At 45.2% G+C, this 22,150-nt stretch overlaps 1 protein-coding gene across 1 annotated transcript in view; it reads right to left on the bottom strand.

Moving 5' to 3' along the window:
* The window catches only part of LOC147123887 (excitatory amino acid transporter 1-like), a 187,910-nt gene that overhangs the window by 116,208 nt on the left and 49,552 nt on the right, over positions 1 to 22,150 (bottom strand). The window lies entirely within an intron of this gene.

The raw sequence follows: 22,150 nt of genomic DNA, 5'->3' as shown, positions 1-22,150 counted from the left end.
TCCATCAGCCGCGCGATACGCGGGGGACCTCAGCTCCGGTCCGTCCCGGCCTCAGAACCCGACCGCGCCTTAAGCGCTAGGCCCCGCACAGCCGCTATCGCAACGGCACCGGACCTCAGGCGCTAGGCAGGGGGAGGGGCCGGAGAGAGGGACAGAGGGGAGTGGGGGAGCGGGGAGTGGGGGAGGGGAGGGGTGGGGGTGGGCGAGGGGAGGGGAGGGAGGGAAGGAGACAGGGGAGGGGAGGGAGGGAGAGGAGGGGAGGAGGGAGAGGAGGGGAGGGAGAGAGGGGAGGGGAGGGAGGGATAGGACAGGGAGAGGACATGACAGGGAGAGGGGGGACACACAGGGGCAGGGAGACCAAGCGCCCCAAAATTGCCCTCGCAACGCGGGGCTCCCCAGCTAGTCACTTATAAAAGCATCCATTGCCCATTGAAAACAAGCAACACCATTAGTAACACCAAATGGTATTCGGCAAAACTGATACAGTTTTCCACCAGCCTCAAAGGCCGTATATGGTTGATCCTTCTTAACAATAGGAATCTGATGATAAGCACTCTTTAGGTCAATAGTGCTAAAAACCTTATACTGAGATACTTTATTGATAAGCTCATCAATCTTAGGCAAAGGGTACGCATCTAATTGAGTATACCTATTAATAGTTTGGGAATAGTCTATCACCATTCGTTTCTTATGTCTCTCGTTAGTCGTGACAACTACCTGTGCCCGCCAAGGCGAACAACTAGGTTCAATGATTCCTTCCAATAAGAGACGTTGAACTTCAGAATTAATAAATTCTCTATCCTGACTGCTATACCTTCTTGACTTGGTAGCAATTGGCTTACAATCCGGCATCAAATTGGAAAAAAGTGATAATGGAGAAATGGATAAAGAGGTTAATCCACAAATAGATAAAGGTGGCTTAGTCCCTCCAAATGAAAGACTGAGAGACTCGTGTAACTGAAGCACATCATGACCAATCAAAATATCCGCACAGAGATTAGGCAAAACAGATAGGCGTATATCAGTATACGTATTACCTAGAAGAATCAATTTCACAAGGCAGCAACCAGCTACTTGTGAAGTGAGAGTCGTCTGAGCCATACACACCTGATAGGAAACAGGCAAAATTTTCAAATGCTTCTCCTTTGCAAACTGAAGACTTATAAAACTCTCGGTACTGCCCGTATCTATAAGGGCCTTCACTTCCAACCCATTAACTTGGGCCGTAACTATAGCTTTGTTTAGGCCATGAGCAAATGCAGCAGAAATTGATGCAATAAACGCCCTATCTAAAGGCTGAATAGTCACAGAGGAGGTAATTGAACCTGATGATTTACACACACGTGCGTAATGACCTCTCTTGCCGCATTTACTACACACAGCCTCCCGAGCAGGACACTTCAGACGAGGGTGCCGGACGTTCCCACAAAAATAACACTTCTGAATCCTAGAGGCAACAGCCGCTGAAGTAGAAACTGTTTCAGAATCTAGTAAACCACTCCTATTAAGTCCACATAATTCCTTTTCATCCAGAACTGCCGAAACCACAGTCACAGGCCGATTAAAAAGAGCATAAGAATCCAAACTTCTCTGAGCCACATCCAATGTAGAAGCTTGCTCAAAAGCACTCTTAAGATCCAAAGTCTTATTTTCTAACAACCGCTGATGAATTGATCTAGACAGTAATCCATTAATAAAAGCATCCCGTACCGATTCTTCCTTATAATTACAGTTAACACTAAGGCACCGAAGTGCTTGTAAATAAGTATCCAAAGATTCTCCCACCTGCTGCCTACGGGCAGATAGAAGGTGACGTGCAAATACCTCATTCTTTGGTTTAACAAAAATCTTTTCCAATGTAGAAATAGCCACTTCGTAAGTTTTACAGTCCAAAATATACTTATACACATCCGGAGCAATGTAGTTGATCAGCATATTCAGCTTATTTAGAGACTCTTGATCCAACACGCCCAAAAAGTTTTTAAATGTACAATACCAGTGTTTCCATTTATCATCCACTCCTGCAGAATTAGGGTCAGCATTGAATCGTTCTGGTTGAAGATATCGCTCCATTCTGACATAAAGTTAATAAATTGAAATAAAGAATAGATTTGCCTTTCTAATCTAGGCTTTATTAACTTAAAAATCCTGTAGCACATCTTCAACACCCAGTCCCAACTAAAGGCTGGAAAGAACTGAATTTAAGATGGCCACCACAAATCACATGACATCAACTACCAATGAGATTACAGCATATATCCCAAGGCAGGAAACAAACAACCAATCACAATACTTCTTACTAAACATAAAGAATAATCACCACAGTGAGCAACTGAGAGAGGGAGATAGAGAGAGGAGCAACTGAGAGAGGGAGATAGAGAGAGGAGCAACTGAGAGAGGGAGATAGAGTGAGCAACTGAGAGAGGGAGATAGAGAGAGGGAGCAACTGAGAGACAGAGATAGAGAGAGTGAGCAACTGAGAGAGGGAGATAGAGAGAGGAGCAACTGAGGGAGGGAGAGAGAGAGAGTGAGGAACTGAGAGAGGGAGATAGAGAGTGAGCAACTGAGGGAGGGAGAGAGAGACAGTGAGCAACTGAGAGACAGAGATAGAGAGAGTGAGCAACTGAGGGAGGGAGATAGAGTGAGCAACTGAGGGAGGGAGATAGAGTGAGCAACTGAGAGAGGGAGATAGAGAGAGTGAGCAACTGAGAGAGGGAGATAGAGAGAGTGAGCAACTGAGAGAGAGAGATAGAGAGAGTGAGCAACTGAGAGAGGGAGATAGAGAGAGTGAGCAACTGAGGGAGGGAGATAGAGAGAGTGAGGAACTGAGAGAGGGAGATAGAGAGAGTAAGCAACTGAGAGAGGGAGTCACTGAGTGCAGTGTGAACAGAGTGCTGGGAGTTGCGTGAGTTAGGGAGTCTTAACTGTTTGCTAAAATCAAGCTTTTGTTTGTTTCACATTTACTGTTGCTGTTTAAAATCTAAATTTCCCAGCTTTAAGCAGGGTTCCAAAGGGATATAGAAGGCCTACAATTCAGAGCAGCTGAAGGCAGTTAATTAGGGAAAGTAGATTAAACTGGTCTTCCTGTAGCAGGGCTTAGCCAGCACCTTTGTGTCAGGGCCTATAAAAACAGGCTTTGCAATGCTATTTGCAGTGTGTGTGGTTTGAACAGAGTGCTGGTATTTGGGTGAGTCAGGGAGTCTTGTGAGGAGAGGAAGGCGGAGCTCCTTTGCTTTTCCTAACATTTCACCCTGTAGTAATTGTTTCTTACTTTACACCAAGTAAAGAGTCCGAGAGTGGGAGCAGTCCAACAACAACTGCAAAACCGCTAAAATGTCACAACCAGGGAAGGAGCTGATTGGTAAGTAGGACCTGGTGAGTATTTCTACAGTCCAGACATTGAAGTAAAAGTAAGGTCTCTAGTTTAGAGTAAGTAATGTTTAAAGTGAAGTAAGGTCTCTAATGTATTTAATATTCTTTAATTTAAAAGAAGTAAAAAGAGTAAATTAAGGGTAGGACATGGCGGGGCAGCTCAGCAGCATGGGGTGCTCCTCCTGTGCTCTGTGGGAAGTCAGGGACACTTTTGGTGTCCAGGGTGAACACATGTGCAGGAAGTGTCTCTAGCTGCAGCTACTCGAAATCTGCATTTTGGAGCTGGAGCTGCGGCTGGAGTCACTGTGGAGCATCCGCGAAGCTGAGATCTTCGTGGATAGCACGTTTAACGAGGTGGTCACACCACAAGTATAGAGTGCACAGGCAAACAGGGAATGGGTGATCGCCAAACCGAGTAAAAGAACTAGGAAGGTAGTACAGGAGTCCCCTGGGTCCATCTCCCTCTCCAACAGATTTTCATTTTGGATACTGCTGGGGGAGATGGTTTCTCGGGAATGCAGCAAGAGCCAAGTCCGTGGCACTACGAGTGGCTCAGCTGGGCAAGAGGGGAGGAAAGAGTGGGAGAGCAATAGTGATAGAATCGTAAGGGGAACAGATAGACGTTTCTGTGGCCGCAGTCGTGACTCCAGGATGGTATGTTGCCTCCCTGGTGCCAGGGTCAAGGATGTCACTGAATGGCTGCAGGGCATTCTGAAGGGGGAGGGCGAACAGTCAGAGGTCGTGGTTCACATTGGGACCAATGACATGGGTAGAAAGAGGGATGTGGTCCAGCAACAAGAATTTAGGGAGCTTGGTAGCAGATTAAAAAGCAGGACCTCAAAGGTTGTAATCTCTGGATTATTCCCGGTGCCACGTGCTAATGAGTATAGGAATAGTAGGAGGGAGCAGATGAATGTGTGGCTAAAGAGTTGGTGCAGGAGGGAGGGCTTTAGTTTCCTGGATCACTGGGTCTGCTTCTGGGGAAGGTGGGACCTGTACAGTCGGACGGGTTGCACCTGAACCGGAACGAGACCAACATCTTTGTGGGGAGGTTTGCTGGGGGCGGGGGGTTAAACTAACTTGGCAGGAGGATGGGATATGGAGTGGAGCTATAGTAGGGGGTGATGCACAGCCAAATATAGAGGAAAAAACAAGTCAGTCTGGAAGGTAGAGCAAATATGTAACGGCACAAGGGAGTATGGCAAGGCTGGATGGCATTTATTTTAATGCAAGGAGTCTTGCGAGTAAGGCAGATGAATTGAAGGTGTTGATGAACACATGGGAGTATGATATTGTTGCTATCACAGAGACATGGTTGAGGGAGGGTCAGGACTGGCAGCTCAATATTCCGGGGTATAGAATGTTCAGGTGAGACAGAGGGGGGTGTAAAAGAGGAGGGGGTGTCGCAATATTAATCAAGGAGTCAATTACTGCTGTAAGGAGGGATGATATCTTAGCAGGTTCCTCTAATGAGGCCATATGGATAGAACATATAAACAAAAAGGGGGCAAGCACTTTGCTGGGCGTGTACTATAGGCCCCCAAACAGTCAGGGGGAGATAGAGGAACAGATATGTAGGCAAATCTCAGAAGTGTAGAAATAATAGTAGGGGATTTCAACTTCCCCAATATTAACTGGGATAGTCAGAGTGTAAAAGGCTTAGGGTGCGGAATTCTTCAAGTGCATCCAGGAGAGCTTTTTGAGCCAGCACGTAGAAAGTCCTACAAGAGAGGGGTGGTACTGGTCCTAATTCTAGGGAATGTAGCCGGGCAAGTGGTAGATGTGTTAGTAGGAGAGCATTTTGGTGACAAGTGACCATAATTTGGTCAAAATAAAGGAAAATCCTGAGGTGTTTTATAAGTATATTAAGGGCAAGAGGATAACCAGGGAACGATTAGGGCCCATTAGGAACCAAAGTGGCAATCTGTGTGTAGAGCCGGAAGATGTAGGTGAGGTTTAAAATGAATATTTTGCATGTGTTCACTATGGAGAAGGGTGATGTAGGCATAGAAATCAGGCAGGGGGATTGTGATATACTTGAATAAATTAGTATTGAGAGAGAGAGGAGGTACTAGTGGTTTTAGCGGTCTTAAAAGTGGATAAATCCCCCGGCCCAGATGAGATGTATCCCAGGCTGCTGCATGAGGCAAGGGAGGAGATTTTAGGGGCTCTGACTCAAATTTTCAGAACGTCTCTGGCCACAGGGGAGGTGCCAGAAGTCTGGAGGACAGCCAACGTAGTACCATTATTCAAGAAGGGTAGCAGGGATAAACCAGGGAATTACAGGCCAGTGAGCCTAACCTCAGTGGTAGGGAAATTATTGGAACAAATTCTGAGACAGAATTAGTCTCCACATCTTTCCTATAGTGTGGCGACCAGAACTGCACACAGTACTTTTTTTAATTCATTGATGGGATGTGGGCATCGCTGGCTAGGCCTGCATTTAGTGCCCATCCCTAATTGCCCTGAGAAGATGGTGGTGAGCCGCCTTCTTGAACCGCTGCAGTCCATATGGTGTAGGTACACCCACAATGCTGTTAGGAAGGGAGTTCCAGGATTTTGGCCCAGCGACAGTGAAGGAACAGCGATACAGGTCCAAGTCAGGATGGTGTGTGACTTGGAGGGGAACTTGTAGGTGGTGATGTTCCCATGTGTCTGCTGCCCCTGTCCTTCTAAGTGGTAGAGGTCGCGGGTTTGGAAGGTGCTGTTGAAGGAGCTTTGGCGAGTTGCTGCAGTGCATCTTGTAGATGGTACACACTGCAGCCACAGTATTCCAGCTGTGGCCTAACTAGCATTTTGTACAGCGCCATCATAACCTCCCTACTCTTATATTCTATGCCCCAGCTAATGAAGGCACGTATCCCATAGGCCTTTTTAACCACCTTATCTACCTGTCCTGCTGCCTTCAGGGATCTATGTACATGCACACCAAGGTCCCTCTGATCCTCTGTCCTTCCTAGGGTCCTACCATTCATTGTGTATTCCCTTGCCTTGTTAGTCCTCCCAAAATGCATCACCTCACACTTTTCAGGGTTAAATTCCATTTGCCACTGTTCTGCCCATCTGTCCTGTAGCCTGAGGCTACCCTCCTCGCTATTTACCACTCCACCAATTTTCATGTCATCTGCAAACTTACTGATCATACCTCCTACATTCATAAATAAATCATTAATGTACACTACAAACAGCAAGGGACCCAGCACCGATCCCTGCGGTACACCACTGGACACAGGCTTCCAGTCACAAAAACAACCTTCAACCATCACCCTCTGCCTCCTGCCACTAAGCCAATTTTGGATCCAATGTGCCAAATTGCCCTGGATCCCATGGGCTCTTACCGTCTTGACCAGTCTCCCATGTGGACTGTCAAAAGCCTTACTGAAGTCCATGTAGACTACATCAATTGCACTACCCTCATCCACACACCTAGTCACCCCCTTGAAAAATTCAATCAAATTGGTCAGACATGGTCTCCCCCTGACAAAGCCATGCTGACTATCCTTCATTAATCCCTGCCTCTCCAAGTGGAGACTAATTCTGTCCCTCAGGATTTTTTCCAATAATTTCCCTACCACTGATGTTAGGCTCACTGGCCTGTAATTCTCTGGATTATCCCTACTACCCTTGAACAATGGTACTACGTTAGCTGTTCTCCAGTCCTCTGGCACCTCCCCTGTGGCCAGAGAGGTTCTGAGAATTTGTGACAGACCCCTGCTAAAACCGCTAGTACCTCCTCTCTCTCAATACTAATTTGTTCAAGTATATTACAATCCCCCTGCCTGATTTCTATGCCTACATCATCCTTCTCCATAGTGAACACAGATGCAAAATATTCATTTAAAACCTCACCAACATCTTCTGGCTCTACACACAGATTGCCACTTTGTTACCTAATGGGCCCTACTCTTTCCCTGGTTATCCTCTTGCCCTTAATATACTTATATAACACCTTGGGATTTTCCTTTATTTTGCCCGCCAGTGCTTTTTCATGCCCCCTCTTCGCTCTCCTAATTTCGTTTTAAGTACCCCCTGCACTTTCTATACTCCTCTGGGGCTTCCACTGTTTTAGTCCTTTCTATCTGCCAAAAGCCTCCCTTTTTTTCCTAATCCATTCTTTTATATCCCTTGAAATCCAGGGTTCCCGACTTGTTGGTCCCACCCTTGACCTTTACGGGAACATGTTGGCGTTGTACTCTCTCTATTTCCTTTCTGAAGACTCCCACTGCTCTGATGTGGATTTTCCTACAAGTAGCTGATCCCAGTCCACTTTGGCCAGATCCTGCCTTATCATATTAAAATTGGCCTTCCCCCCAATATAGAACCTTTATTTCCGGTCCATCTTTGTCCTTTTCCATGACTACCTTAAATCTCACCGAATTATGGTCACTGTCACCAAAATGCTCTCCTACTGACACTTCTACCACTTGCCCGGCCACATTCCCTAGAATTAGGTCCAGTACCGCCCCCTCTCTTGTAGGACTTTCTACATACTGGCTCAAAAAGCTCTCCTGGATGCACTTTAAGAATTCTGCACCCTCTAAGCCTTTCACACTCTGACTATCCCAGTTAATATTGGGGAAGTTGAAATCCCCCACTATAGAGTGAGCAACTCATGGAGGGAGGGAGGGAGATATTGAGTGAGCAACTGATCGAGAGAGAGTGAGCGAGCAACTGAGGATGAAGTTGGCCAGTAACAAAATACTGTGGTTGCTGCCAATCTGAAATAAAAAAGAAAGCGGGGTAATTTTTGATAAAGCAGTTCGGGAGCATTTAAACTAGTATGGCAGGGGGCTAGAAACCTATGTAGTGAAATAGAGGAAAGTGAAAGGCAGACAGAAATAAATGATAAAAGGGTGAGGAACAAAAAACAAAGGGCCAAACTAATTCATAAAAAATGTGAGCATAAAAAAAGCCTGAGGGTTTTATACCTTAATGCGAGAAGCATCAGGAACAAGGTAGATGAATTAGCTGTGGAAATAGAGGTTAATAATTATGATCTAATTGGGATTACGGAAACATGGTTGCAGGGTGAGCAGGGCTGGGAGCTTAACATACAGGGGTATTCAGTATTTAGGAAGGATCGACAAAAAAGAAAGGGAGGAGGGGTAGCATTGCTAGTAAAAGAGGGGATAAATGCAATTGAAAGGAAGGATATTAACTCAGTTAATACAGAATCTATATGGGTGGAGCTAAGAAATAGCGAGGGGCGAAAAACATTAATAGGAGTGGTATATAGGCCTCCAAATAGTAAAATAGAGGTTAGGGAGGGCATCACGAGGGAAATTAGAGAAGCGTGCAATAAGAGCACAGCTGTCATCATAGGTGACTTTAACTTACATATAGATTGGACTAGCCTAATCAGTAAAAATAATGAGGAGGAGGAATTCCTTGAGTGTTTAAGGGATGGTTATCTGGATCAATATGTCGAGGAACCAACTCGGGAACAGGCTATATTGGACTGGGTACTGTGCAATGAGAAGGGACTAATCAGTAATCTTGTTGTACGGGGACCCTTGGGTCAGAGCGATCATAACATGATCGATTTCTCACTCGAAATGGAGAGCGAAGAAATTGACTCAGAGACTAAGGTCCTGAATTTAAACAAGGGGAATTATGATGCCATGAGACGGGAACTGAGTAGGTCTGATTGGACAACGTTCCTGAGAGGACTGGAGGTAGATAAACAATGGCAAACATTTAAAGATAGAATGACAAAATTGCAAAAATTGTTTATACCAATCTGGCATAAAAGGAAATCTAAAAAGGTGACTCAACCGTGGATAACAGGGGAAATTAGAGACAGCATAAAATCCAAAGATAGGGCGTATAAAATAGCCAAAAAAAGCGCCAGAGCGGAAGATTGGGAACAGTTTAAGATAGAGCAAAGGAGGGCAAAGGGCATGATCAAGAGGGGCAAAATAGCTTACGAAAACAAGCTGGCGGAAAATATAAAAACTAACTCCAAAAGCTTTTATAAATATATCAAAAGGAAAAGACTGGTGAAAACCAAAGTTGGTCCATTGCAGTCAGATACGGGGGAATATATAATGGGAAATAAGGAAATGGCAGATCAACTAAATGCATACTTTGGGTCAGTCTTTACGAAGGAAGACACAAAAAACCTCCCTGGGATATCGGGAAAAATAGGGACATTGGCAAAGGAGGAACTGACGCAAATCAATATCTCTAAGGATATGGTGTTAAGGAAGCTAAAGGGATTGAAGGTGGACAAATCCCCAGGGCCTGATAACATGCATCCTAGGGTACTGAAGGAGGTGGCCCTAGAGATAGCGGATGCACTAAGGATGATTTTTCAGAATTCATTAGACTCGGGAACAGTGCCGATGGATTGGAGGGTAGCTAACGTTACCCCACTATTCAAAAAGGGGGGTAGGGAAAAAGCAGGTAATTACAGACCTGTAAGCCTTACATCAGTTGTGGGCAAAATGCTGGAGTCCATCATTAAGGATGAAATAGCGGAGCACTTAGCAAATGGGGACAGGATAGGACAGAGTCAACATGGATTTACAAAGGGTAAATCGTGCTTGACTAATCTATTGGAATTTTTTGAGGGAGTAACTGGTAGAATAGATGGGGGAGAGCCAGTAGATGTGGTGTACCTGGACTTCCAAAAGGCCTTCGATAAGGTCCCACATAGAAGATTAGCATGGAAAATTGAGGCTCATGGGATAAAGGGGAAAGTTTTGGCGTGGATAGGGAACTGGCTGTCAGATAGAAAACAGAGAGTTGGAATAAACGGCTCATTTTCTGAATGGCAGGCAGTAACAAGTGGGGTACCACAGGGATCTGTCCTGGGCCCCCAGCTGTTCACAATTTACATTAATGACCTGGATCAGGGAGTCGGATGCAGCATTTCCAAATTTGCAGACGACACTAAACTGGGAGGTGGGGTGGGCTCAGAGGAAGAGACCAGGAAGCTCCAGAGCGATTTGGACAGACTGGGCGATTGGGCGGATAAATGGCAGATGCACTATAATGTGGACAAGTGCGAAGTTATCCACCTTGGGTGCAGGAACGGGAGGGCAAATTATTATTTAAATGGCAATAGATTGGGAGAGGGGGAAGTACAGAGAGACCTGGGTGTTCTTGTACACCAGTCACTGAAGGCGAGCATGCAGGTGCAACAGGCGGTCAAGAAGGCAAACGGTATGCTGGCCTTCATAGCAAAAGGGTTAGAATACAGGAACAGGGATACCTTGCTGCAGCTGTACAGGGCACTGGTGAGACCACACCTCGAGTACTGTGTACAGTTTTGGTCGCCTCATCTGAGGAAGGATGTTCTTGCCATGGAGGGGGTGCAGCGGCGATTCACCAGGCTGATACCAGGAATGGCGGGAATGACCTATGAGGAGAGACTATGTAGTTTAGGGATGTACACACTGGAGTTTAGAAGATTGAGAGGGGACCTCATAGAAGTGTATAAAATTCTGACAGGTCTAGACAGACTGGATGCAGAAGGAATGTTTCCCTTGGCGGGTGAGAACAGAACTAGAGGACATAATTTAAGGATAAGGGCTAAACCATTTAGGACAGAGATGAGGGGGAATTTCTTCACTCAGAGAGTGGTGAACCTGTGGAACTCATTGCCACAGAGGGCAGTGTACGCCAGCTCATTAAATATATTTAAGAGGGAATTAGATATATTTCTACGGGCAAAAGGGGTTAAGGGTTACGGAGAGAAGGCGGGGACGGGATACTGAATTAAAGGATCAGCCATGATCTCATTAAATGGCGGAGCAGGCACGAAGGGCCGAATGGCCTACTCCTGCTCCTATCTTCTATGTATCTATGTATCTATGATCCACAGAAGCCTGACCTTCGAAGTATTTCCAGCATTTGATGTATTTATTTTATGAAGCAGGGCAGGCGGGAGAACATCATTGGGAGAACATCTGGACAGTGGTGATCATAATATAATGAGGTTTAAAGTGGTTATGGAAAGGACAAAGAAAAATCAACTGTGACAATACCGAATTGGAAGAGCGACAATTTCAGTGATTTGAGCAGGGACTGTGCACAGGTGGACTGGAAACAAGGGTTGGCCAGGAAAACAGTAAATGAGCAATGGCAGGCCTTCAAGGTGAAGGTAGTTTGTGTACAAAGTAAGCACATTCCCATGAGGAGGAAAGGTGGGGCATCCGAAGCTGGAGCTCCCTGGACAAAGGAAATGGAGGTTATAATCAATCAGAGAAAGGTGGTTAATGACAAATGACAGGTACAGAATACAATCAAAACCAGGCAGAATAGTGTGTGCAGGGGGAAATTGTAAAAGGATACAAGAAGGCCAAAGAGAGTATCAGAAAAGATTAGCGGGTAACATAAAAGGGAACCCAAAAACCTTTTATAAACATATAAAAATTAAAAGGACAGTTAAAGGAATGGTGGAGCCGATTAGGGACAAGAAAGGAAACCTTCTTGTGGAGGCAGAGGGCAGGATTGAGTACTTTGCATCTGTCTTCACAAAAGAGGATGAAGTTAATGTTGCAGCAGAGGAGGAGGGGACAGTGAAGATATTAGAATAGGATAAAAATAGATAGAAAGGAGGTGCTGAATAGTTTGGCAGCATTCAAAGTCAACAAGTCACCCAGTCCTGATGGGACGCATTCTAGATTGCTGAGGGAAGTGAGGGTGGAGATTGCAGAAAATCTGACTGCAATCTTCCAATCCTCCTTGGATATGGGAGTGGTGCTAGAGGATTGGTTTGCAAATGTTACACCCCCATTCGAAAAAGGAAGAGGGATAAACCTGCTAACTACAGGCCAGTCAGTCTAAGGTCAGTGGTTGGAAAACTACTAGAGACCATTGTAAAGGACAAAATTAATTGTCATTTGGTTATGAAAGGACAGCAGCACGGATTTGTTAAAGGCAAATCGTATCGTGCGTGTGTGTGTAGGTTTTAAGGAATGTCGTGCAGGAGGTGCGAGAGGTGGTGAGGTTTAGGGGGGATTCCACAGCTTAGGTCCTTGGCAATTGAAGGCACGGCCGCCAATGGTGAAGCTCACCTCAGGGTCATACATGACACCAAGGTTCAGCCTCAGACAGTTGATAGGGATAGAGTTTGTGGCTAGGGAATAGAGTTAGTGACGGGGGCCAAAGACAATGGCTTCAATCTTCCCAATATTTAGTTGGAAGAAATTTCTGCTCATCCAGTACTGGATGTCGGACAATTTAGAGACAGTGGAGGGGTCGAGAGAAGTGGTAGTGAGGTAGAGCTGGGTGTGGTCGGCGTACATGTGGAAACTGATGTGTTTTCGGATGATGTCGCCGAGGGGCAGCGTGTAGATGAGAAATAGGAGGGGGCCAAGGATAGATCCTTGAGGGACACCAGAGGTAACAGTGCAGGAGTGGGAAGAGGTCATTGCAGGTGATTCTTTGGCTACGATTGGATAGTTAAGAATGGAACCAGGCGAGTGTAGTCCCACCCAGCTGGACGACGGTGGAGAGGCGTTGGAGGATGGTCTGGTCAACCAAGCTAAAGGCTGCAGACAAGTCAAGGAGGGTTAGTTTACCTTTGTCACAGTCACAACAGATGTCATTTGTGACTTTGATAAGCACTGTTTCGGTACTGTGGCAGAAACCTGTTTGGAGGGATTCAGCCATGGAGTTCCAGGAAAGATGGGCATGGATTTGGGAGGCGACAACACTAAGGAATTTTGAGAGGAAAGGGAGGTTGGAGATGGGCAGTAGTTTGCAAGGATGGTGAGGTCAAGGGTTGGCTTCTTGAGAGGGGTGATGATGGCAGATTTGAAGCAGAGGGGAACAGTACCTGAGGAGAGAGAATGGTTAACAATATCAAATAACATGGGAGCCAGGAAGGGAAGTTGGGTGGTCAGTAGTTCACATAGGATTGCCTAGGGTATACGGCACAGAAACAGGCCATTCGGCCCAACCAGTCCATGCTGGCGTTTATGTTCCACTCCACTCCGTCTTTCCTCATCTAACTCTATCAGCATAACCCTCGATTTGACTTCTCCCTCAGATGCTTGTCCAGCCTCCTGTTAAATGCATCGATACTATTCGCTTCAACCACTCCCTGTGGTAGCGAGTTCCACATTCTCACCACTCTCTGGGTAAAGAAGTGTCTTCTGAATTCCCTATTGGATTTCTCGGTGACTATCTTATATCGATGGCCTCTAGTTTCGCTCTTCCCCACAAGTGGAAACATTCTCTCTGTATCCACTCTATCAAAACCCTTCATAATTTTATAGTCCTAAATTAGGTCACCCCTCAGCCTTTTTTCAAGCGAAAAGAGACCCAGCCTGTTCATTCTTACCTGATAGGTATACCCTCGCATTTCTGGTATCCATGTCAATCTTCTCTGCACCCTCTCCAGTGCCTCTATCCTTTCTATAATATGGCGACCAGAATTGTACGCAATACTCTAGGGTGTGGTCTAACCAAGGTTCGATACATGTTTAGCATAACTTCACTACTTTTCAATTCTATCCCTATAGAAATAAATCCTAGTGCTTGGTTTGCTTTTTTTATGGCCTTGTTAACCTGTGTCATTACTGTTAGTGATTTGTGTATTTGTACTCCGAGATCCCTTTGTTCCTCTACTCCATCTGGACTCGCACACTAATGTGACCTCCCTATTCTTCCTACCAAAATGTAATACCTCACATTTATCTGTGTTGAATTTCATTTGCCAATTATATACCCATTCTGCAAGTTTATGAATGTCTTCCTGTAATTTGTTGCAGTCCTCCTCAGTATTAACTATCCCCCCCAATTTGGTGTCATCTGCAAATTTAGAAATTGTGCTTTTGATTCCAAGTCTAAATCGTTAATATAAATTGTGAACAATAGTGGTTCCATCACTGATCCTTGTGGAACACCACTTCCCACCTTCTGCCACTCTGAATAGCTACCCTTTACCCCTACTCTCTGCTTTCTGTCTTGAAGCCAGCTAGCTATTCATTCTGCTACTTGTCCCCTGACTCCGCATTCTCTGACCATATTCATTAGTCTATTACGTGATACCTTTATTGAAGGTCTTTTGAAAATCCAGATAAATTACATCTACTGCATTACCCTTGTCTACTCTCTCTGTTACCTCTTCAAAAAATTCAATAAAGTTGGTCAAACAGGACTTTCCCTTTTGAAATCCATGTTGACTATTAATTATTAGATTTTTGGCTTCTAGATGTTCTTCTATTTTCTCCTTTTAGTAGGAATTCCATTATTTTTTCTACCACTGATGTTAAGCTGACTGGTCTATAATCCCCTGGACATGTTTTATCTCCCTTCTTAAATATAGGTATTATGTTAGCTATCTGCCAGTCCTCCGGCACTACACCTTTTTTCTAATGAACTATTAAGTATGTGTAGTAATGCCTCTGCTATCTCTTCCTGAGATTCTTTTAAAATGTGCAGATGCAATCAATCTGGACCATGGTTTTTTTTTTGAGTTTGATTAGTTTATTTAATATATCTCCTCTCTATTTTAAATAGTTATTTCATTGCTAGTCTAAAGATCCAATGTTATGTCCACCTGTTCTATCTCCCTGGTACATACTGAGGCAAAGTTAATTATTTAATATTTCTGCCATCTCTCGATCACTGCCTGTGGTATTATCCTGGTCATCCCTTAGTGGCCCTATTCCCATTCCCATTTTCCTCTTTTTTTTATTGATGTGCCTGTAAAATATTTTGCTATATATTACTTGATAATTTAATTTCATAGTTCCTCTTTGCCGTCCTTTTTTTTGACTTCTCTCCTAATCTCTTCGTATTTTCCCTTATCGTGGTCTCCCCTGCTGTCTATGTACTTAATGTATGCCTCTTTCCTTGCCCTCAATTTTTCCCTTATGGCTTTATTCATGCATGGTGTCTCATTAGTGTTTAGCTTGTTCTTTTTTAGTGGAATATATTTTTCCTGGACTCTGTTGAACACCGTTTTAAATGTTTCCATTGCTGTTCTATATCATTGTTTGCCAATATTGTTGTCCATTTTATTTTTCCAAATTCTAAGCTCCTCAATCAGCTTTTCTCCAACCTATTACCCTGGTCTTTGTCATACTTATGTCCTTCTCTATTATTTTAAAGTGTAGTATATTATGGTCACTATTGCCTAGATGTTCCCCTACTTTTACTTCTCTTATCTGCTCTGGTTCATTCCCCATTACTAGATCCAATAGCGAATCCTTCCTTGTTGGACTTTTTACATATTGGGTTAGAAAGGAGTCCCATACACATTGTAGGAACTCCATTCCCTTATCCCCGTTACCTAACTTTTCTGTCCAATTAATAATCGGGGTAGTTGAAATCCCCCATGATGATGATTCTATTTTTTACTCATTTCCATAATTTTTTTGGACTGCCCCTATTAGTGTGATTGATCCTTTATTATCTTTTATCTCTATCCGTATGTATTCTATTTCTGTCTTGCTGATGGCTGCGTCACTTTTTTCTACTGCCATTATGTTATCCCAATAAGTACAGCTACTCCTCCTCCCCTTTTTCCCTATCTTTTCTAAATATGTTATACTCTGCAATGTTTAATTCCCAGTCCTGATTTCTCTTTAGCCATGTCTCAGTAATCCCTACTATGTCTGGTTCCTCACAACGCATGATTGCCTCCAGCTCCCATGTTTAATTATGGGCACGGCGTGCATTGCTGTACAGACAGTTTAACTCCTTTTTAATAGCAGTTCCTTTCACTTTTTTTTATTTTTAACCATCTTTTTGCACTCCTGTTCTATAACTCCATTTATTCCCTGGCCATCAATATCCTTCCTTATTTTACTCTTTCCTATGCTCTCCTTTACTGTTTTGTTTATATTTAGGCTGGTTTCATTTCTTGTAGATCCCTCCCTCCATCTTACTAGTTTAAAGCCTTTGCCACCTCCCTATTTACCCTTTCCGCTAGGACACAGGTCCCATCCTGGTTCAGGTGGAGCCCATCCCATCAGTACAGCTCCTTCCTGTCCCAGTACTGATGCCAGCATCCCATGAAAAGGAACTCCTCTTTCCCACACCAGCCCTTTAGTCACATGTTAATTCTCTTGATCTGACTGCTTCTATGCCAATTTGCATGTGGCTCGGGCAATAATCCAGTGATTATTACCCTCAAGTTCCTGCTTTTAATTTAGCTCCTAACTCCTGATGCTCCTTCAGCAGGACCTCCTCTCTGTTCCTACCTGTCGTTTTAAGAACATGCAGGCAGAGAGGGAATGGGTGACCGCCAGACAGAAGAGGAGGGCCAGGCAGGTAGTGCAGGAGTCCCCGGAGTGAATCACGCTCTCCAACCAGTATTCTGTTCTGAGTACTGGTGAGGGCGATGGTTCCTCTGGGGAGTGCAGCCAGAGTCAAGTCCATGGCACCACGGGTGGCTCTGCTGCACAGGGGTGAGGAAAGAGTGGAAGGGCAGTAGTGGTCGGGGATTTGATAGTTAGGAGAGCAGACAGGTGTTTCTGCGGCCGTAGACGTGACTCCAGGATGGCATGTTGCCTCCCTGTTGCCAGGGTCAAGGATGTCACTGAGCGGCTGCAGGACACTGAGGGGGGAGGGTGAACAGCCAAAGGTCGTTGTCCATATCAGTACCAATGACATAGGCAGAAAGAGGGATGAGGTCCTGCAGGCAGAATTTAGGGAGCTAAGAGAGATGTTAAAAAGCAGGACCTCAAAGGTAGTAATCTCCGGATTACTCCTGGTGCCACGTGCTGGTGAGTACATAGAAACATAGAAGATAGGAGCAGGAGTTGGCCATTCAGCCCCTCGAGCCTGCTCCGCCATTTAATGAAATCATGGCTGATCAGCCAAATTCAGTACCCGGTCCCTGCCTTCTCCCCATATCCCTTTAGCCTTAAGAAATATATCCAACTCCTTCTTGAATATATTTAATGAATTGGCCTCTACTGCCTTCTGTGGTAGAGAATTCCACAGGTTCACCACTCTCTGGGTGAAAAAATTCCTCCTCATCTCTGTCCTAAATGGCTTCCCCCTTATCCTTAGACTGTGACCCCTGGTTCTGGACTCCCCGGCCATCGGGAACATCCTTCCTGCATCTAGTCTGTCTAGTCCTGTTAGAATTTTATAAGTTTCAATGAGATCCCCTCTCATTCTTCTAAACTCGAGTGAATATAAGCCTAATCGACCCAATCTCACCTCATACGTCATTCCTGCCATCCCAGGTATCAGTCTGGTGAATCTTCGATGTACTTCCTCCATGGCAAGAACATCCTTCCTCAGATAAGGCGACCAAAACTGCACACAATACTCAAGGTGTGGTCTCACCAAGGCCCTGTACAACTGCTGCAAGACATCCTTGCTCCTGTACTCGAATCCTCTCGCTATGAAGGCCAACATACCATTTGCCTTCTTAACTGCCTGCTGCACCTGCATGCTTACCTTCAGCAGCTGGTGCACAAGGACACCCAGGTCTCGTTGCTCTTCCCCTTTTTCCAATCTATTGCCGTTCAGATAATAATCTGCCTTCCTGTTTTTGCCACCAAAGTGGATAACCTCGCATTTATCCACATTATACTGCATCTGCCATGCATCTGCCCAATCTGTCTGAATCGTACTGGAGTTTCTCTGCATCCTCCTCACAGCACACACGCCCACCCAGCTTTGTGTCGTCTGCAAACTTGGAGATATTACATCTAGTTCCCTCGTCTAGATCATTAATATATATTGTGAATAACTGGGGTCCTAGCATCGATCCCTGCGGTACCCCACTAGTCACTGCCTTCCGCTCAGAAAAAGACCTGTTTATTCCAACTCTTTGCTTTCTGTCTGCCAACCAGTTCTCTATCCAAGTCAGTACCTTACCCCCAACCCCATGTGCTTTAACTTTGCACGCTAGTCTTTTATGTGGGACCTTATCAAAAGCCTTCTGAAAGTCCAAATACACCACATCAACTGGTTCTCCCTTATCTATTCTACCAGTTACATCCTCAAATTCCAGTAGATTAGTCAAGCACGATTTACCTTTTGTAAATCCATGTTGACTTTGTCCAATCCTGTCACTGTTTTCCAAGTGCTCTGCTATTACATCTTTTATAATGGTCTCTAGCATTTTCCCCACTACCGATGTCAGGCTTACCAGTCTATAATTCCCTGTTTTTTCTCTACCACCTTTTTTTAAATCGTGGGGTTACATTAGCTACCCTCCAATCCATGGGTACTGTTCCAGAGTCTATTGAATTTTGGAAGATGACCAGCAATGCATCTACTATTTCTAGGGCCACTTCCTTAAGTACCCTAGGATGTAGATTATCAGGCCCTGGGGATTTATCGGCCTTCAATCCCGTCAATTTCCCAAGCACCATTTCGCTACAAATACTGATTTCATTCAGTTCCTCCTTCATTAGACCCTATGTTCCTGACATCTCTGAGAGGTTATTTGTGTCCTCCTTTGTGAAGACAGAACCAAAGTATGTATTTAATTGGTCTGCCATTTCTTTGTTCCCCATTATAAATTCCCCTGATTCTGACTGCAAGGGACCTACGCTTGACTTTACCAATCTTTTTCTCTTCCCATATCTATGGATTGCTAAGGGAATTGGGGGGAGGAGATAGCGGAAGGGCTTGCCATAATTTTCCAATCTTCCCTAGATGCAGGGGAGGTGCCTCAGGATTGGGAAGTGGCAAATGTGACACCATTGTTCAACAAAGGGTGCAAGGACAATCCTAGTAACTACAGGCCGGTCAGTTTAACATTAGTGGTGGGTAAAGTTTTAGAAACAATAATCAAGGAAAAAATTAACAGCCACTTGGAGAGGTTTAAGCTCATTAAGGAGAGCCAACATGGGTTTGTAAAAGGAAGATTGTGTCTGACTAATCTAATTGAATTTTTGGATGAAGTAACATAGGATTGATGAAGTGAATGCAATGGATGTTTTCTACATGGATTTTCGGAAGGCGTTTGACAAAGTACCACATAGAAGGCTGGTTAACAAAATTGAGGCTCATGGAATAGGTGGGTCAGTGGCAGCTTGGATAAGGAATTGGCTTAAGGACAGAAAACAGTGAGTTGTGGTAAATGGCTGTTTTTCAGACTGGAGGATGGTAGACAGTGGTGTTCCCCAAGGGTCAGTGCTGGGGCCACTGCTTTTTTTGATATATAAATGACCTGGATATTGGAATACAGTAGAATTTCTAAATTTGCCGATGACACCAAACTTGTGAGTGTGACAAACAGTGATGATACCAATCGACTGCAACAGGACATAGAAAGGCTAGCAGAATGGGCAGACAAGTGGCAGATGGAATTTAATACAGAAGTGTGAGGTGATGCATTTTGGCAGAAGAAACAGGGAGAGGCAATATACACTTAATGGCACAGTTTTAAAGAGTGTGCAGGGACAGAGGGACCTGGGAATTAATGTGCATAGGTCCCTGAAGGTGGCAGGACATATTGAGAGTAGTTAACAAAGCATATGGGATCTTGGGCTTCATAAATAGAGGTATTGAGTACAAAAGTAGAGAAGTTATGCTGAACCTTTATAAAGTGCTGGTTAGGCCACAGCTGGAGTATTGCATCCAGTTCTGATCACCACACTTTAGGAAGGATGTGAAGGCCCTTGAGAGGGTGCAGAGGAGATTTACCAGAATGGGTCCGGGGATGGGGGATCTTAGCTACAGGGACAGGTTGGAGAAGCTGGATTTGTTTTCATTAGAGCAAAGGAGGTTGAGGGGTGATTTGATAGAGGTGTACAAGATTATGACGGGTTTGGATAGGCTAGACGGGGAAAGGCTGTTCCCACTAGTTGATGGTACAAGGACTGGGGGACACAGATTTAAGGTTTTGGGCAAGAGATACAGGGGGGAAGTGAGGGAAAACTTTTTTACACAGCGAGTGGTGATGACCTGGAATTCGTTGCCGATGGAAGCGGAGACACTCAATGTTTTCAAGGGGAGACTGGATAAGCACTTGAGGGAAATAAACTTGCAGGGCTACGGGGATAGAGCGGGGGAGTGGGACTGACTGGATTGCTCTACAGAGAGCCGGCACGGACTCGATGGGCCGAATGTCCTCTTTCTGTGCCGTTATGACTCTGACTCTAAGAACATAAGAAGTAAGAGCAGGAATAGGCCATATGGCCCTTCAAGCCTGCTCCGCCATTCAATAAGATCATGGCTGATCATCGACCTCAACTCCACTCTCCTGCCCGATCTCATATCCCAACATTTGGAAGTTTCTCAGCATTTAAAAAAAGTATTTTTCTATTTTCCCTACCAAAGTGAATAACCTCCCCTTTCCTACATCTGCCACCTTACTGCCCACTCACTCAGTCTATCGATATCCCTTCGCAGACTCTGTTGGCTGGATTTTGCCAATGGGGAGCTTTTGGAGGCGGGACTCCCAGTTGTCGGGTTTCAGTCCCGCCTCCATCAACTTCTGGCCAACCCACGCCATTTTCCCTTGATTGACCTTGTTAAGCCTGCCCAGCAGAAGCCTGCAGGAAGGAACAAAGGTAAGTAAACTTTTACTAACACTTTCCACTCAGCTCTCCACACTTGCACCCATCACTTACCTTCACAGCACACTTGCACCCCTCCGAACTCCGCAGACCCACTGCTCGCCTCGGTGACCCTGACAGGGTTCGGAGCCTTCCGGAAGCCCGCACTTGTGTGGGTAAAATGGGGGTAATCCTCTTATCTGCTTGTTAACTACCTGTTAACGGGCAGATAAGTGACACTAATCCCCTTCCCGCCTCCAAGGAGACGGGACCCGGCGCGGGTCGGCTACCTGCCCTCCTGGCAAGACGGCACGGAGGCGGGGTGGGGGCGGGTAGGGCACCCGCCCCCAGATTCTACCATTTTCCCGGCAGTCCCGCCTCCCCAGGGCTGGCAAGGTCGTGCCCTTTATGTTCTCCTCACAACTTACTGTCCCACCTAGCTTTGTATCATCAGCAAACTGGGATACATTACACTCGGTCCCTTCATCTAGGTCATTGATGTAGATTGTAAATAGATGAGGCCCCAACACTGATCCTTGCGGCACCCCACTAGTTACAGCCTGCCAACCTGAAAAAGATCAGTTTTGTCCGACATGGACAATAACAACTGGATTTACCCCCTCCCTTTCCAAATTCTTCTCCAGCCACCTCGAGATATCACTTGCCCTAGCACCGGGTAGGCAACACACTGCTCGGGATTCTTGGCTGCAGAGGATGCTATCTATCCCCCTAATTATAGAATCCCCGATCACTACCACATTTCTATTCTGCTTCAGTCTTCCCAATATTTAGTTGGAGGAAATTTCTGCTCATCCATTCCTGGATGTCAGACAAGCAGCGTGGCAAATCGGAGGCAGTGTAGCGGCTGAGAGAAGTGGTGGTGAGGTAGAGCTGGGTGTCGTCAGCGTATATGTGGAACCTGGCGTGTTTTCGGATTATATCGTCGAGGGGCAGCATGTAGTTGAGAAATAGGATCTGGCCAAGGATAGATCCTTGGGAGATTCCAGAGGTAACGGTTTGGGAGCGGGAAGAGAAGCCAATGCAGTGATTGTGTGTGTGTATATATATACACAAACTCTCATGCAGGTATACAAACAGGAACATACACATCAGACATATACACACGTATATAGAGACATATGTACATATATGCACAGACACAAAGATATATACATAGATTCACACATGCATGTACATATAGAGGCCCAGATACACCGCTTACACAGACACTTCCAGACAGATATATACAGAGAAACAAACACATATACACAGCTGAACAAGCACATGTATACACACATACAGACACACGCAGATATAGACAGACACAGACAGACACACACAGCTAAACC

The sequence above is a fragment of the Somniosus microcephalus genome, chromosome 1 (assembly GCF_052327205.1).
Source record: "Somniosus microcephalus isolate GS21.2 chromosome 1, FLI_Smic_1.0, whole genome shotgun sequence".
NCBI lineage: Eukaryota > Metazoa > Chordata > Chondrichthyes > Squaliformes > Somniosidae > Somniosus > Somniosus microcephalus.
This window is presented reverse-complemented; position numbering and strand designations above follow the sequence as displayed.